General features: G+C 40.2%; 2 long non-coding RNA genes across 2 annotated transcripts in view; one reads left to right on the forward strand and one right to left on the reverse strand.

The window, feature by feature from the left end:
- The window catches only part of LOC139363494 (uncharacterized), a 588,541-nt gene extending 586,558 nt beyond the window's left edge, over nt 1-1,983 (forward strand). The window contains exon 5 of the long non-coding RNA XR_011623986.1: nt 1,096-1,983. This is a non-coding gene — a long non-coding RNA (uncharacterized lncRNA). The remainder of the gene's footprint in view (nt 1-1,095) is intronic.
- LOC139363495 (uncharacterized) overlaps nt 1-15,207 on the reverse strand; it is a 69,032-nt gene that overhangs the window by 42,502 nt on the left and 11,323 nt on the right. The gene's annotated exons all lie outside the window — the stretch shown is intronic.

Consider the following 15,207-nt stretch of genomic DNA (forward strand, 5'->3'; position numbering starts at 1 on the left):
GTAGCATCAGCCTAGGGTGGTTTTTAAAAAAATCTTATCCCTGATCAGAATGAATGGTTTTTCTATGCTAGTTAAAAACACAAATAATACTCTGAAAGCCATGGCCAGAATAAATGCAATAAACACTCGCCTATGTTGAAGTAAAAAGCATATATCCATTACTGGAATCTTGATGTTTTCTGTATTTTTAAACAATTGTATTACATTATGCAACCTGTATCATTACATTTTTTGATGTGTTCAGTTAATAAAGAATAGTCATTCATACAGATAAAAAGAGAATCTGAGCAGTTTCTAAACCAAGTTGTAATAAATGGTGCAAGGGAAAAAATGGACTCAACTGTTATTCAATCTATTGACAAGAAGTGCTTTCAATAGCTCTGATTTTATGCCTCTTACCTTTTCCATAGAAAATTCTATGAAAAAAAATCTAGGCTTCTCACAAAATGTAAAACAGAAAAAAATAATTTAAGGTAAACAAAATATACTCAGAATTTATTTGATTCTTTGTTCCTTGCTAGTTGATTTATGAAATCATTATACCAAATGCAATATTTATATTTTTAGAACACCCCCTGAATGATTTATATACTCTGTGTGTGTGGCGGGGGATGGTACACACACTCCTCTATCTAAATACATATAATTACAAGCAAACTGTAATAAAATGGAGATGTCTAGCTTTTCATGCCCAGCACCCTATGCAGGAAAATACAGGTTACCAAATTAAAAAAAAAAAAAAAAATCTTCACACTTCCCATTGTACCTCTGCCATCAATATCTGTTCCTATAAGAAATGCTAGTCAGGATACAAATGAAGAGGAACATGGAGGCAAAAGCTCATTTTATTTTTTGTGAGTAAATAACACTATTACTTCCTTTCCATAAATCTCATCTAACAGGAGTGAAAGACAAAGAGAGACAAATATATTTTCATATATCAGAACCAGTGGAAATACAGGAGCAAGGGTAAAATCTGTTTTTATCTTTTCAGCACACTTGTAAAATCCTGGGCTTCTGTAACTGGAGGTTTTTCTTTCTCTCTAGCGGAGGGTGACTGCCCCTTTTCTCCAGGCCTTTTCTGTCTTCCTCCAGGGTCTGCTGACTTCCCTCCACACCATGGGTACCCGGAGAAGAATAGCTCCTCTGTTTTCCTGCCTGCCTGCAGATTCATCCTGTGCTCCATTCAGCTGGCGTTCAGGTCTGCTAACTGCTGCCGTACAACTTAGCTTTTATGCTCTACTGATGGGTTTTCTGAAGCCAGACGGTTTGTGAAAAGAGGGCCTATTTGCATAAACAATGCCATGTGAAGAGGTCTACTGAAAACAAAATCAAAATTCACTCAAGCAAATCTTCCTGATCAACTCATCTTTTTTTTTTTTTTTTTTGCAACTAACACCTCCTATAGTTACCATCTATGTTAAAATGTGACTGAGAGTTTGAACAATTTTTTCCCTCCATTTCCTATGTGTCCAGTTTTATGAAACTAGCCAAAAACATATTTTATTTTCTGACTTAGTCCCAGCAGAATCCATAAATAGACTGTGGTATGTGGAATGAGGAATGCGTTGTGTGTTAAAGGAGGGCAGGGGGCCAGCTATGCATCAGCTAGCCAGAGCCTTCCATTAGATTTGCCATAGGAGCTGCATCAAAATGCACATCCCAGCCAGGAGCTGCCCATCCCCAGGCTCTGTGATTTCAGGTCACCAAACGCAGTGCTGCATCAGCACTGGGGATCACAGTGGGGAACGCAACCTCTGCTCCTTCCAGCCCTTTCCTTAGTTTCCGATCCACAGAAATAGACCAAATTATGGTAGCAAGCTTAAAACAGGCTAGAGCAGGCATTTTGAACGAGGCTGCATAAACAAACTAAAGAGGAACATTATTAAACCAGTCACACATCCATAGAAAGCCATGACTGATTTCTTAAACATCTTACAGCACATTCAGTTTTAAAGGGGGTGCTTAATGGCAATACTAAGAATTTTTCACTTAATAAAAATCCTCAGGTTAAAAACATGTGCTTAATCAAGCAGGAGCTGCTAGGCTCTCCTATCTGAAACAATGGATGTAATTTGACTTAAATCTTTCTTTTGTCTTTTGGAGAGGGTTAATATTATGACTTGGATACAGAGAAAAAGCAGAAATTCTTCCAGGATCTTTTTTCCTTTTGTTTTTCCTTGTCTAATATCAAACATAATCCATTTGGCTTCCTGGATTGCCCAATCTAGAGTGCTTTGTTTCTCTCCTTAAAAATGTTATGATTGTGGCCTATTAATACTACTTCCCATAAAAAAGATATGACTTCTTTGAAAAATGGTTGACTCCAGGTCTGGGGCAGGAAACATACAAAATGAATATGAATATCTTGTCACACAAAAAGAGAAGTTTCTTCATCAAAAGATTTAGCAGCCAAACTGGGTAAACTCTCTCAAGCCAAAGATGGAATAAATTTCACCATCAGCAAAGCCAAAACCTACCTTGGCATAAGAATCAAATATGCTTACATTTGTGCATTTATAATGATACTTAAAAAAACCAATTGATCACCTTTGGAGGATGCTAAGAAACCATTTCATCTTTATGAGAACTAACTAGTAAGTAAAAAGAAAGATGAAAACAATTTTCTCACCTTTTCTATGTAATCAGTACTCCAGGGAAACCAAAGAGTTGAAGAGAGGAAGTTCTTGTTATAGAAATAATGAATTTAAAATGTGTTGCCCTTATGAAACAGGAAGTCCGGCACAGATCTGGAGTTGTTGATTTATTACCTCCTAATGCCACTCTAAGTGAAAGCATCTTTGAGGGTCATCTGGTCAAAACAAACCAACCAATAAAACGCAAACTTGAACGTGAATCTTCCCAGGTCTTTAGATACAAGAGATGCAAGAGACCGAGGAATATGACAGATTACACCATAGGGATAAAATGAGGAAAATCTGGGCTATGCAAAACTCCATAGGACAAATGATCTAAGTTTTCAACCAAAAAGGTTGCAATTAGGGCCAAATGTATCCAAAAGAGGCTTGAAAGACATAGGTTCCTATGTCCACACAGAGACCTTACTTGGATCTCAACCGACATGTGTCTGTTAATTAATTAAGTGGTTGAATGAAACTAAATGAAAATAAAAATTAAAGTAAATTAATAATAAGGCAATCAGGGAAATGTGAACTAGACTCAATATTTGATGATATTAAGAAATTGTAAGTGTGATTAAGATATTGTGGCTATGAATTTAAACATTGATCCTTAAGTTTCAGGAGAATTTACTGAAATAAATACAGATAAAATAATATTCTGTCTGTGCGTGGCTTCAAAATAATCAGGGAGGCAGCAGGATGTTTGCACGAACAGAGATGAAACAGGTGAGCCATGAATTGATCATTATTGAAGTTGAGTGATGAGAAAACCAACTTCATCATACTATTTGCTCTACTTGTGTGTATGTTTAAATTTTTACATAATGAAAACGATTTTTAAAACTGAATACTAAGGTTCACTTACAAAGTGGTCCTGCAAAAACAAGTACTATTTTCCCCACCAAAAATTTAAAAAACATTAAGTCCCCATGGCTAAGATATGGAAGTGGGTTAGAAATGAGGGAAGCAGATGGTCTAGACAAATAATTGCCAAACTTGGAAAAACCACATATTTATAACATATACAAAAGACTAATACATACAAGGCCATAAAAAACACCACTTAGTCTCTGGAAACAAAAAGCATATTTATCTGCTCTCTTAAGCAAAACATTTGTTAATTATTTTATTAATTATCTATTTATTAACTTAAAGCACTCGATTAGAACTGTTATGACTGTGGCAAAACTTAACCATATTAAAATGTATAAACCCATTTAGTATAAGATTTCAGGAACTGTTTTTTATTTATTTATACCATGTTTAGAATTTTCTATGTACTAGGACTTGAATCTTATTTTTGTATTTTTAGGCATATATCGTTCTTTTGGCTTTCAAAACATTGCATGTGTGCATAGTCATATTTCTTTTACAAAAGACTATGGAACAGTAAATTAATATATCTTCAAATTAAATCAACTCCATTTTTTAAAATAAATCTTCCTCTATAAAAATAATATCAATAAGAATAACTAATATTAACTAATTAAATGTTTCATAATCATCTTATCTCATTTAATCATCCCAACAGCACCATGAATTAGATATAAGGGAGACAATTCTCCATGGGTCACTTACATATCTGCACATCTTGAGGGCAGAGTAACTGTACCCCTCCATTTTCATGCCACTGATAAATGCATACCTGAGACTGGGCAATTTACAAAGGAAAGACGTTTGATGAAGAGCTCCCAGTTTCATGTGGCTGGGGAAGCCTCACAATCAAGACGGAAGGAAAGGAGGAGCAAGTCACATCTTAGGTGGATGGTGGCAGGTAAAGAGAGAGTTTGTGCATGGAAACTCCCATTTTTAGAAACTATCAGATCTCATGAGACTCATTAACGATCTCAAGAACAGCACAGGAAAGACTTGCCCCCATGATTCAATCATCTCCCATAACACATGGGAACTATGGGAGTTACAAGAAGAGATTTGGGTGGGACACAGAGCCAAACAATATTAGTAACTGATAGTGCTTTTATAATGATCTATTTTAACAAAGCCGTTTGTATAATCAACAACCTTGGAAGACAGAGGTTGTGTTTCGCTTTGCAACAGTGGGTAAGTTTGCACTCCAACATAATAAAGATAATGTCTGTTTCTTGAGCAGTGATCGCACAGTTTCGCTTGCACCTCCTTATAAGAGATTGGAGTTTCCTAAGTCCTGGGTCCCTCAGCTGTGACGCAAACCCACTGGGTGCACAGCAATCACCTGGTCCCCTCTGTGTCACTCCCCTGGGACACGAGGGCCATAAGGCACCAATGTGAACATGAAGTTCATGCTACCTGCTGTGCTATGAGTAATAAAGTTCTTTTCTCTGACCTAGGAGTCTCATGTCTCCTGCCAATATTGGTAAAACTATACTAGACTAAATTGTTTAAAATGACGACATTTCAGACCCTTTAGAGTATGTGAATGTTTCTGGCAACAAGGACAGGATGTGACAAATGCATAACCTTTGGGAAAGGGAAAAGTGCCTTGTAGGTAAGGTTGGGCGATAAGAGACGACTCCGTGGACTCTAGAAGCAAATGCTCTTGTCCAAAAGTGAGCCAAGGGGTTGAAGGAGTAAGGATCCCCTGCTGCCCTATTGTTGATAAATGGTTAAAATTTGAGCAATAAGAGTTGGATTAAAAATTTTAAAAAAACAAAAACTGAATGATGCTGTAGTTGTTGCCCCTCTCTCCCAAGCAGAAGGAGGAAGGGTCAAGAAATCCTCAAAACTCAAATTAGACCTTGGGAGGACAAACACATGGCAGCTCTTTGGGTTGAGCCATGAGCAACCACTGTGCCTTGCTTCCTGGCCTGAATCTGGTCTCCCCCTCAGTACCTCTGATCACCTTCTTCCCTCTCCCTTGACTTTAGTTTTTTAAGGAAAAAGATGATTCGGGAATTGTATTAGTCTGTTTTCATGCTGCTGATAAAGACATACCCAAAACTGGGTAATTTATAAAGAAAAATAGGTTTAATTAACTCCTATTTCTATGTGGCTGGGGAGGCCTCACAATTATGGCAGAAGGTGAAAAGAACATCTTATGTGGCGGCAGGCTAGAGAGCCAAGCAAAAAGGAAAACCCCGTATTAAAACATCAGGTCTTGTGAGACTTATTCACTACCATGGGAACAGTATGAGGGAAATCACCCCCATGGTTCAGTTCTCTCCCACCACATCCCTCCACAACATGTGGGAATTATGGGAGATACAATTTAAGATGAAAGATGAGATTTGGGTGGGAACACAGTGAAATCATATCATTCTGCCCCTGGCCCCTCCCAAATCTCATTTCAAATCATATTTCATTTGAAATTAGATTTCAAAATCAATCATGCCTTCTCAACAGTACCCTAAAGTCTTAACTCATTTCAGCATTAACTCAAAAGTCCACAGTCCAAAGTCTCATCTGAGACAAGGCAAGTCCATTCCGCCTATGAGCCAGTAAAATCAAAAGCAAGTCAGTTACTTCCTAGATACAATGGGGGTACAGGCATTGGTGATACTCCCATTACAAATGGGAGAAATTGTTCAAAACAAAAGGGCCACAGGCCCCATGGAAGTCCAAAATCCAACATGGCAGTCATTAAACCTTAAAGTTCCAAAATGGTCTCCTTTGACTTCATGTCTCACATCCAGGTTATGCTGATGCAAGAGGTGGGCTCCCACAGCCTTGGGCAACTCTGCCTCTGCAGCTTTACAGGGTACAGCCCCCCTCTCAGCTGCTTTCACAGGCTGACATTGAGTGTCTTGTGGCTTTTCTAGGTGCACAGTGCAAGATGTCAGTGAATCTACCATTCTTGGGTCTGGAGAATGGTAGCCTTCCTCTCACAGTTTCACTAGGCAGTGCCCCAGTGGGAACTCTGTGAGGAGGCTCCAATTCCACATTTCCCTTTCGCACTGCCCTAGCAGAGGCACCCTGCAGCAAACTTCTGCCTGGAAATCCAAGTGTTTCCATACATCCTCTGAAATCTAGGTGGATGTTCCCAAACCTAATTCTTGATTTCTGTGTACCCGCAAGCTCAATACCACATGGAAGCTGCCAAGGTGTGGGACTTACAGCCTCTAGAACCACAGCCTGAGCTGTTCCTTGACCCTTTTAGCCACAGTTGGAGGAGCTGGGACGCAGGGCACCAAGTCCCTAGACTGCACACAGTAGGGGGGGCCCTAGGCCTGGCCCACAAAACCATTTTTCCTCCTAGAACCCCCAGGCCTGTGGTGAGAGGGGCTGCTGCAAAAGTCTCTGACATGCCCTGGAGATATTTTCCCCACTGTCTTGGTGATAAACATTGGTCTCCTCATTACTTATGTAAATTTCTGCTTCAGGCTTGAATTTCTTCCCCAAAAAATGGGTTTTTCTTTTATATTCCATCAGTAGGCTGCAAATTTTCCAAACTTTTATGCTCTGCTTCCTCTTGAAAACTTTGCCACTAAGAAATTTCTTCCATGAGATACCCTAAATTATCTCTCTCAAGTTCAATATTTCACAGATATCTAGGGCAGGGGCAAAATGCCACCAGTCTCATTGTATAGCAAGAGTGACCTTTATTCCAGTTCCCAAGAAGTTCCTCATCTCTGTCTGAGACCATCTCAGCCTGGATCTTATTGTCCATATCACCATCAACATTTTGGCCAAAGCCATTCAACAAGTCATTAGGAAGTTCCAAACTTTCCCACATCTTCCTATCTTCTGAGCCCTCCAAGTCTCCAGGAAGTTCCAAACCTTCCCACACTTTCCTATCTTCTTCTGAGCCTTCCAAACTCTTCCAAACTCTACCTGTAACCCAGTTGCAAAGTCACTTTTACATTTTTGGCTATCTTTACAGCAGCACCCCACTTCTGGTACCAATTTACTGTATTAGTCTGTTTTCGCACTGCTGATAAAGACATACCAGAGACTGGGTAATTTATAAAGCAAAAGAGGTGTAACAAATTCACAGTTCCACGTGGCTGGGGAGGCCTCATGATCATGGCAGAAGGTCAAAGGCATGTCTTACATGGTGGCAGGCAAGAGAGAATGAGAGCTAAGTGATAACAGAAACCTCTTATAAAAACATCAGTTCTCATGAGACTTATTCACTACCACGAGAACAGTATGGGGGAAACTGCCCCTCATGATTCAATTATCTCCCTCCAGTTCCCTCCCACAACACACGGGAATTATGGGAGCTACAATTCAAGATGAGATCTGAGTGGGGACACGGCCAAACCATATCACGATTGGACCAAGGTTTCCTTGTCCCCAATGGGGACTGAAAAAGAAGTCTGTCTGAATATGCAGGGAAATTCTAAGAAGTAGAGAGAATCAAAGTTGTATCGGTCCATCAGATACAGGCACTGAAATCAAAATCAGCCATGTGCCCTAATCCCTGAGGGAAGAATTATTCTGATCACCTTGTGGGGGTTTAGGTGTTGAGTGTTGAGAGGCTAATGTGACCTCATGAGTGAGCCCTTTGTGTCCATTCAATATACCTTTAAAATTGCTTCTCTGTATAAATTTATAGATGAATTGATGTGTTAAAAGCTTGTACTTCCTTGCCCTGTAAGGGTCAGAGGAGGTTCTTCTAATGGGGAAGAGAAGCATGTAGAGGAGGGATTGTAAGGTCAATGTCCCTGCCATTTGCCACCAGTAGCTGGTTCAGAATTTATCACAATTGCCTCTACTCTGTAATGTCAGAGTTTTCACTGTGTACATATAATGTCCTGTTGAATGACAATCCAGAAGCCTCAGCCCCAATGGCTTAACTACAGTGTTGTCACAAATGTAGGGAGCTGCTCACCCAGTAAAGATTCTTGGAACTATGTGATTGGCTTAACAATGCTCATTCTCTTCAGCAAGCAAACCATCCTCTGCTAGCCTGAGCACCATGAAGTAGGCCCAGCTTATTGGAATCATAGAGCCGTGTATGCCTCACCTGTGCATGCTACTTGGTTCCTTATACTGCTAACCCACAAATTAGCATCCTTTAAGGGGGAACCAAACTAATAGGCTGAACTGGAAACTGTCCAGCAAGCTGGGGTATGCTTTCTACCTTTGAGGTCCGACAACCCTAATGACTTCTTTGAGATTCAAGTCTCTATGACTAATGATTTTTTCTAACAGAGCCCCTGGAAAAGGAAGGCAACCTCCCCATCTGGAGAGCCACTTGGGGTTTTGGACTTGTCACCTTCCCAACATGGCTACCAGGTACACTGCTTTAAAAAGCAGATCTTGTTTTGCTGCTGGGCTCTTGTTGAAATGAAATGTCTGACCCATGGAGGTCTTGTGGCTCTCCAGTCTGTTATTCCCATTTGGGGTTTGGTTAACTCAGACTCCATGACTAATGAGATGGAAAAGGCCAAATAAAACTTTATTTATCCAATAAAAATGCTGTATTTGAGGATATATATGGTCTGTCACAGATGCATTTTTGCTTTATATGACAATGTGACAGCTATTCCAATGGGGGGAATTTTCTCCTCTACAACTGAGGAAAAGCTGGAAGCTCCACAGGGCCCTTTCCTTGAAGAAACCAACTGGAATCAAGATACTGATTAAGCCTGTTACCTCCATGGTTGTCTTCACCCATTGTCATGCCAAATATGGTACATAGCCACCATCATAGACTGACTATGGAGTAAAGGACTCTACATTTCTGATGCAGAGGCACCCACTAAATGACAAACTTGTGATTCCTGCCAAAAGTTGACCCATCTCTTTTATAGTGAGAAAGGCTAAATCACATTGGCCATTGTTCATGCCTACATCTGACTTCCAGCCCCTTCTGAAAGCTATGGGTCGTGCCTGACCACTGTTGAACTTTTTCAGGCTACAGCTTTGCCATTCCAGTCTAATCAGCTAGCTCCCACTACAACACTGTGGCTGTCAAAATGAATCTGTCTTGTGTTTTTGGCTTTGTGGGCCATTTTCAATCTGACAGTGAAGTACCCTTTATTACAAGATCAGCTCAACAGTCGGCTGAAAGCTAAGGTATGTAATGGACTTTCAGTGATCTCTACCACTTAGAGGCATCTGGTATTATTGAGTAGTAAATCAGCCTCCTTGAAAATTGGCTTGAAAAGATTTCTCTCTGCCTCCCTCATCACACTCTGGCCCATACAAAATAGGAAGACAATTTGGTCCCTGACCACATGAAAGGATCACCCTTTCTCAGCTACTTCTTGAGTAATGATCAAGATGAAAGGAGTTAGAGATTGAGTAGACATATTTTGAAAATTCAGGATTCTGCCTTGACCATTCTAAGTATTATATGTCTTTCTTTCCCCAAAGAGCAACCCTAGCTCAGGCTGGTTGATACATTCTCCAAGTGGAAGCCTGGCCAAAAGGGGGCCAGCCTAGAGGATTCAAAATGAATCCTAGTTAAGTTTTATAAAAATGCCTTTGTTCTTCTTGTACCTAACCCTTCCAGACAAAAGGTTTGGGTGTGGGTTGGGAATAATCAGAAATAAAGGCGATGTGATAGATATTGGAATAGAACACTCCCATTCTGTGGCAATGGAGAGAGAGCAACAAGGAGCATTTTAGATTTGGGACGTATAGAAGATAGAGGATCATTAATGATATATTGTCTTTCAAAATTATCCCTGGGCCCTTTCTTCTGCAGGAAGATGCCCTCATGTGGAGCTCCCAAACTGCTGCAAGTGCCTCAAGTTTAACCCACATTCAGTCTATCATCCCCTACCAGAGGATTCTGATCATGATTTGATTGCCTTTTTTCTTAACCTTGCTGAGAGCCTATTGGAAAAATCAGATGGCCTCAGTTCCTGCTCCTCCCATGCAAGAAACCTCCAGATGTTCCCCTCTCCCCACCTAGCCATTCTCAGTCAATCCAAGGGACAGATGAATGCCACCTGGGTGGTGGTGTGGATAAACAGGACCAAGGGACCAAGTGCCTTCAAAATGCAAGGACTAGACTCAATTATTTGAACACAACTAGGAATCCCAAGGCCTACCAACCAGCCAGGAAGCTACCTCAAAAGCTCTGCCAACCTCTGCCCTTTGAATAATGTAGGTCCCACTTGGGAGACCCCAACATTTGTAAACAATACTTTCTTTTCAGAGTCACCACATGTGTCCTTGGAATTGTATATCTTGTGTGGGAGTGAGCCATTCATTTACTACCCTCTCCCAAACTGCAGTGCCATCCTTCTGGTTACAAAAGATGGTACAAAATCTGTCCTTCCTTGACTTTAGTTAAATTGACCAATTATACTACATTGACCCTGGAAGGAATCCAGGTCAGCCTCAATTTACTGGCCAAGCTGTTTATAAGTAATGCATAGACTTCTTCCTTGCAGGCAAAGGCAATCTATGCGGTCACTAATACATCATGCTGTACTTAGATTATTGCCTTGGATCTAAAGGAAAAGTTAATACAGAAACTTATAAAGAAAGTTACCTGGCTTTCCAAGGTAGAGCTTAGTGGTCCCTGGGATTTGTTCAGATGGTTGAGTCCAGGACCAGGACTCAGGGTCATCGTTCAGGTCAATGTTGAATAGGCTTCATTCTGCTGCTTGGAGTCCTGTTGACAGTAGCCTCATTCAATGTTGTATAGACAAATTGAACAGATTTGATCCCAAACTTTGTCAATCAGACTAATCAGATCAAGTAGAATACTCATGGGAAAATATGCTAGAAATCAAAACCATGTAGAAATGAGAGGTGGATATTAGGGGGTAGGAGCGGGGGTGCGCTGGGAGAAAGCATTGAAGAGTACCTGCTGAAACACAGGTTTGTGTGAAGGGATCACCCTGCTTTCAGAAAGTTTGTGTTCTAAGCATTTATTGTTAAGTTGATGATTTGAACAACAAAATGCCTTTGCTTATAGAAAATGTGACAAATAAAGGGTTAGATTCCTAGACTAGAACACAAATGCTTATTTAACCCTGGCTATGATTTAAATAGGGCATTGCATATTTGGTTTTAATAGTTTTCTAACTTTTTTTCATGTGTGTCTACATATAAACACATGCTTTTTTATTTCAGTGACATTATATGCTAAATAGACTGAAAAATGACTGTTGGGAGCTGACCACAATTTACCTCATTTTTTTCTGTGAGATTGAATGCACCAAGGCATGTTCTCTATAGCTTTATCACAACTACAGAACTCAAACCACAGATGAGACAGTGCATAGGCTTAAGAAACACTCACGGCCCCCACCATGGTTCTGGGCATCAGGGAAGTGTCAAAGAGAAAAAGAAAACTCAAAACACTCACGGCCCCCACCATGGTTCTGGGCATCAGGGAAGTGTCAAAGAGAAAAAGAAAACAAAACACTTCTCCCTTTAGCATTTTGGAAAGCTCTCTTCCGGCATGTACCAGCCATTGACACACTCAAATGCACAAGCCTGGTTATTTTTGGTGGGAAGTGCTCTGTATTTTAGAGTTCATAGAAGGTTACCAGAGTTGGAATTCACTAGAAAATTCTATTAAACCCTAAACAAAGAGAACCTTTTTAAAAAGCCATAATTGCTTTAACTGAAGATTATTTCAAAAATTCTATTTAAACTAACTATAATTTTTTTTCTCCTTCATGATAGATAATTCTATGTTGGAAGTAGATTTCAAGGTTAAGTCATTTTTTACTATTTTTGCCAGAACAAAATCTTTAATACGACCCTGAAAAAAATAATAATAAAAGAAAGTAAGAAGTTAACAGTAGTGATTCCAAAACAAGGTCAGAATAATGAATATATCCTCGGAGAGGAAATAACATGCAGAGATTGATATGTTAATCACCTCCACATGTTAGTCTACTGCCACTTTAAAAGATAATCTTTCCCGAGCTACTCAGTTTTGTTTTGTTTTGTTTTTTCTTTTTAACTTTCTTTATTGGGATGAAGGGTAAGGAGGTTTTGCACGGACTTTCTTCCCAGAAACGTTCACATAATGACAAGTAATACTTACATAGTATGGTTTTTATATTCCAGAAACTGTACTATATCCTTTTCTATGCATTGAATCATTTAAACATTAAAACAATTCTATCAGGCAGGTAATATTATTATATCCATTTTTCAAAAGAAGAGGTGCCGGCACAGATAAGAAACTTGTCAAAGCTCACATGCTAATAAGAGAAAGAGCAGGGATTTGGACCCAGGCAGTGTGACTACAGCGTCTACCTGAATCTACAGCCCACTACACTCTAGTGTTTCACACTCACAGATGCACAGGGATATATGGAATCGTATATGCAATCTCAAAAGGTGTCACTAACTCTCAAAACCTAGATTTAAAAATCCTTATTCTAAAAGCTTTTTGGCAACATTCACTCTTTAAGAATATTTTAAAAATATGATGTCATAATCATATGTCCCTTCTACCTAAAGAGAAAGAGGTGGGAGAAATAAGATGAACAGACTTATGGTTGACATTCTGTTTCTGTTTCAGAAAATTCTAAAACTGCATTTTCCCTCTGCTCTTAACACCATAACAACCAGCATGGAAGACTTCTATAACCAAATGTAGGTTGGTTTGTTTGTTTCCCACCAAGAAGCACTGGACGCCAGCTGGGTGTCCTTGGATTCAATTCCAACACTGTCTACCTGGAGATAGCTTCAGATCCCACAGGTTGATGGCTCAGACCCCAAGATTGGCCCCCTCCCTTCAAATACCAGTCACAAGTCCAGGCCTCTGGAACTTCTGACCAAATGGCTTCATGTTGGAGTTTCCATAATTCCCTCTTTATGTTTGATTAATTTGCTGGAGCAGTTCACAGAACTCAGGGAAACACGTACTGTGTTTACGGGTTTCTTACAAAGGACATTGCAAAGGATACAGATGAAGAAATGCATAGGGTGAGGTATGGGGAAAGGGGCATGGAGTTTCCATGCTCTCCCCGGGCATGCCATGCTCCGGTAACCTCCACGTGGTGAGCTATGAGGAAACGCTCTGAACCTAGTCCTCTTGGGTATTTTGGAGACCTCGTTATGTAGGCATGATTGACAACTGTGCAGAACAGTGATTGGACAAAAAGGGCATGATCTCATACTAATAGACGGAGTGGGGAAACACAGTGAGAAGTGTCCATTGGGATTCTTCTTGGCACCTCTGAGCAGCATTTTTTCCTCCAGAATGCAAGGCAGGACCTCATCTGGAATGAGGTTCTTTTGACCCACAATCAGATTAGATTCCTGCGTTGGGCAGGTAAGAGGAGGAGGAGAAAGTCAGAGAGAGAGAGATTCTGTTTCCTGAGTCCTGCTCCTGAGGCCCAAAGTGCCCTAGCATCATGACAGAGGACTATAATGAGGGTGTGGGCGTTGTGAGCCATTAGCTGTGGATGAAAACCCATATATGTAATAATAATACCACAGTCTCTGATATAGACAATTTTTTAGATGAATGAAGTGGTTTCTCCCTGAGAGCTAAATCTAGATACCTAGTTTCTCCCCAAGAATGAAATCTAGATACCATTTATTTCTCCTGTGTTAGAGGACATAAAATTTTTAATATCCCTTTATGTTAGAATGTTTGCAATATTTTTGGCCTGCAGATCAGGTGACCCTTCTTTCCTTAAGTTTCATAAATCATCCAGCAGAGTAGTGTCTATCAGGCAGGGCCGTGCTACTCCTTTGTTCATTTTAATCTTTGGGTAATGTCAGACTAGCTGGTCAAAGCATGCCAGTAATATTCTTGTGACATCGTGAGCTGTTCATTGTTTTAAATTTTTACTATTTTTTTCACATATATTTTTAAAGTGCAAAAACAACTAGACTGATGCTCATTCCTGTCTCACCTCATCTTATGCCACTCTCCCCATTACTCTCATACTTTGGCGGTGGCCACGTTGGCCTTCGTTTGGTATCTCAAATATGCCAACCTCATTTCTTTCTGTCGGACTTTGTACTTGCTGATCTCTCTGTCCAGCAACTCTTCCTTTGTATTGTCCAGGATTCAGTTCCCATGTCGCCTCCCCAGAGAATGTTTTCTTTACTGTCTCCATAGTAAATATAAGTCCTATTAGAACAGGGACTTTGGGAACTCTGCTTGTCTCATAAACTCCAACATCACCTGTGTGTAGAATAGAGCCTGATACACAGTATTTGCTGAATAAATATCTTTTTTTTTTTTTTTGAGACAGAGTCTCGCTTTGTCACCTAGGCTAGGGTGCAATGGCATGATCTCAGCTCACCCCAACCTCTGCCCCCTGGGTTCAAGCAATTCTCCTGCCTCAGCCTCCTGAGTAACTGGGATTACAGCTACCTGCCACCTTGTCCAGCTATTTTTTTTTTTTTTGTATTTTTTGTAGAGATGGGATTTCACCATGGTGGCCAGGCTGGTCTTGAACTCCTGACCCCAGGTGATCCACCTGCCTCCGCCTCCCAAGTCTTGGGATTACAGGCGTGAGTCAAGGTGCCTGGCCAAATATCTGTTGAACAAATAAAAAATCTTCATGCTTTGCCAGATCTCTGGTTCCAACCCTAGGTGGTTCAAATAGGCAGCTTGAATTTCAGAGGAGGATAAACAAATACGTAAATAAATAATCAACAACAATCTTCACCTCTTTGTGGCACCTTCGAGCAAAAAGTTGGGGAATTAGACTATGGGATAGTATTAACATACCTTTCTCCA

This window comes from Macaca nemestrina, chromosome 5 (genome assembly GCF_043159975.1).
Source record: "Macaca nemestrina isolate mMacNem1 chromosome 5, mMacNem.hap1, whole genome shotgun sequence".
Taxonomy (NCBI): domain Eukaryota; kingdom Metazoa; phylum Chordata; class Mammalia; order Primates; family Cercopithecidae; genus Macaca; species Macaca nemestrina.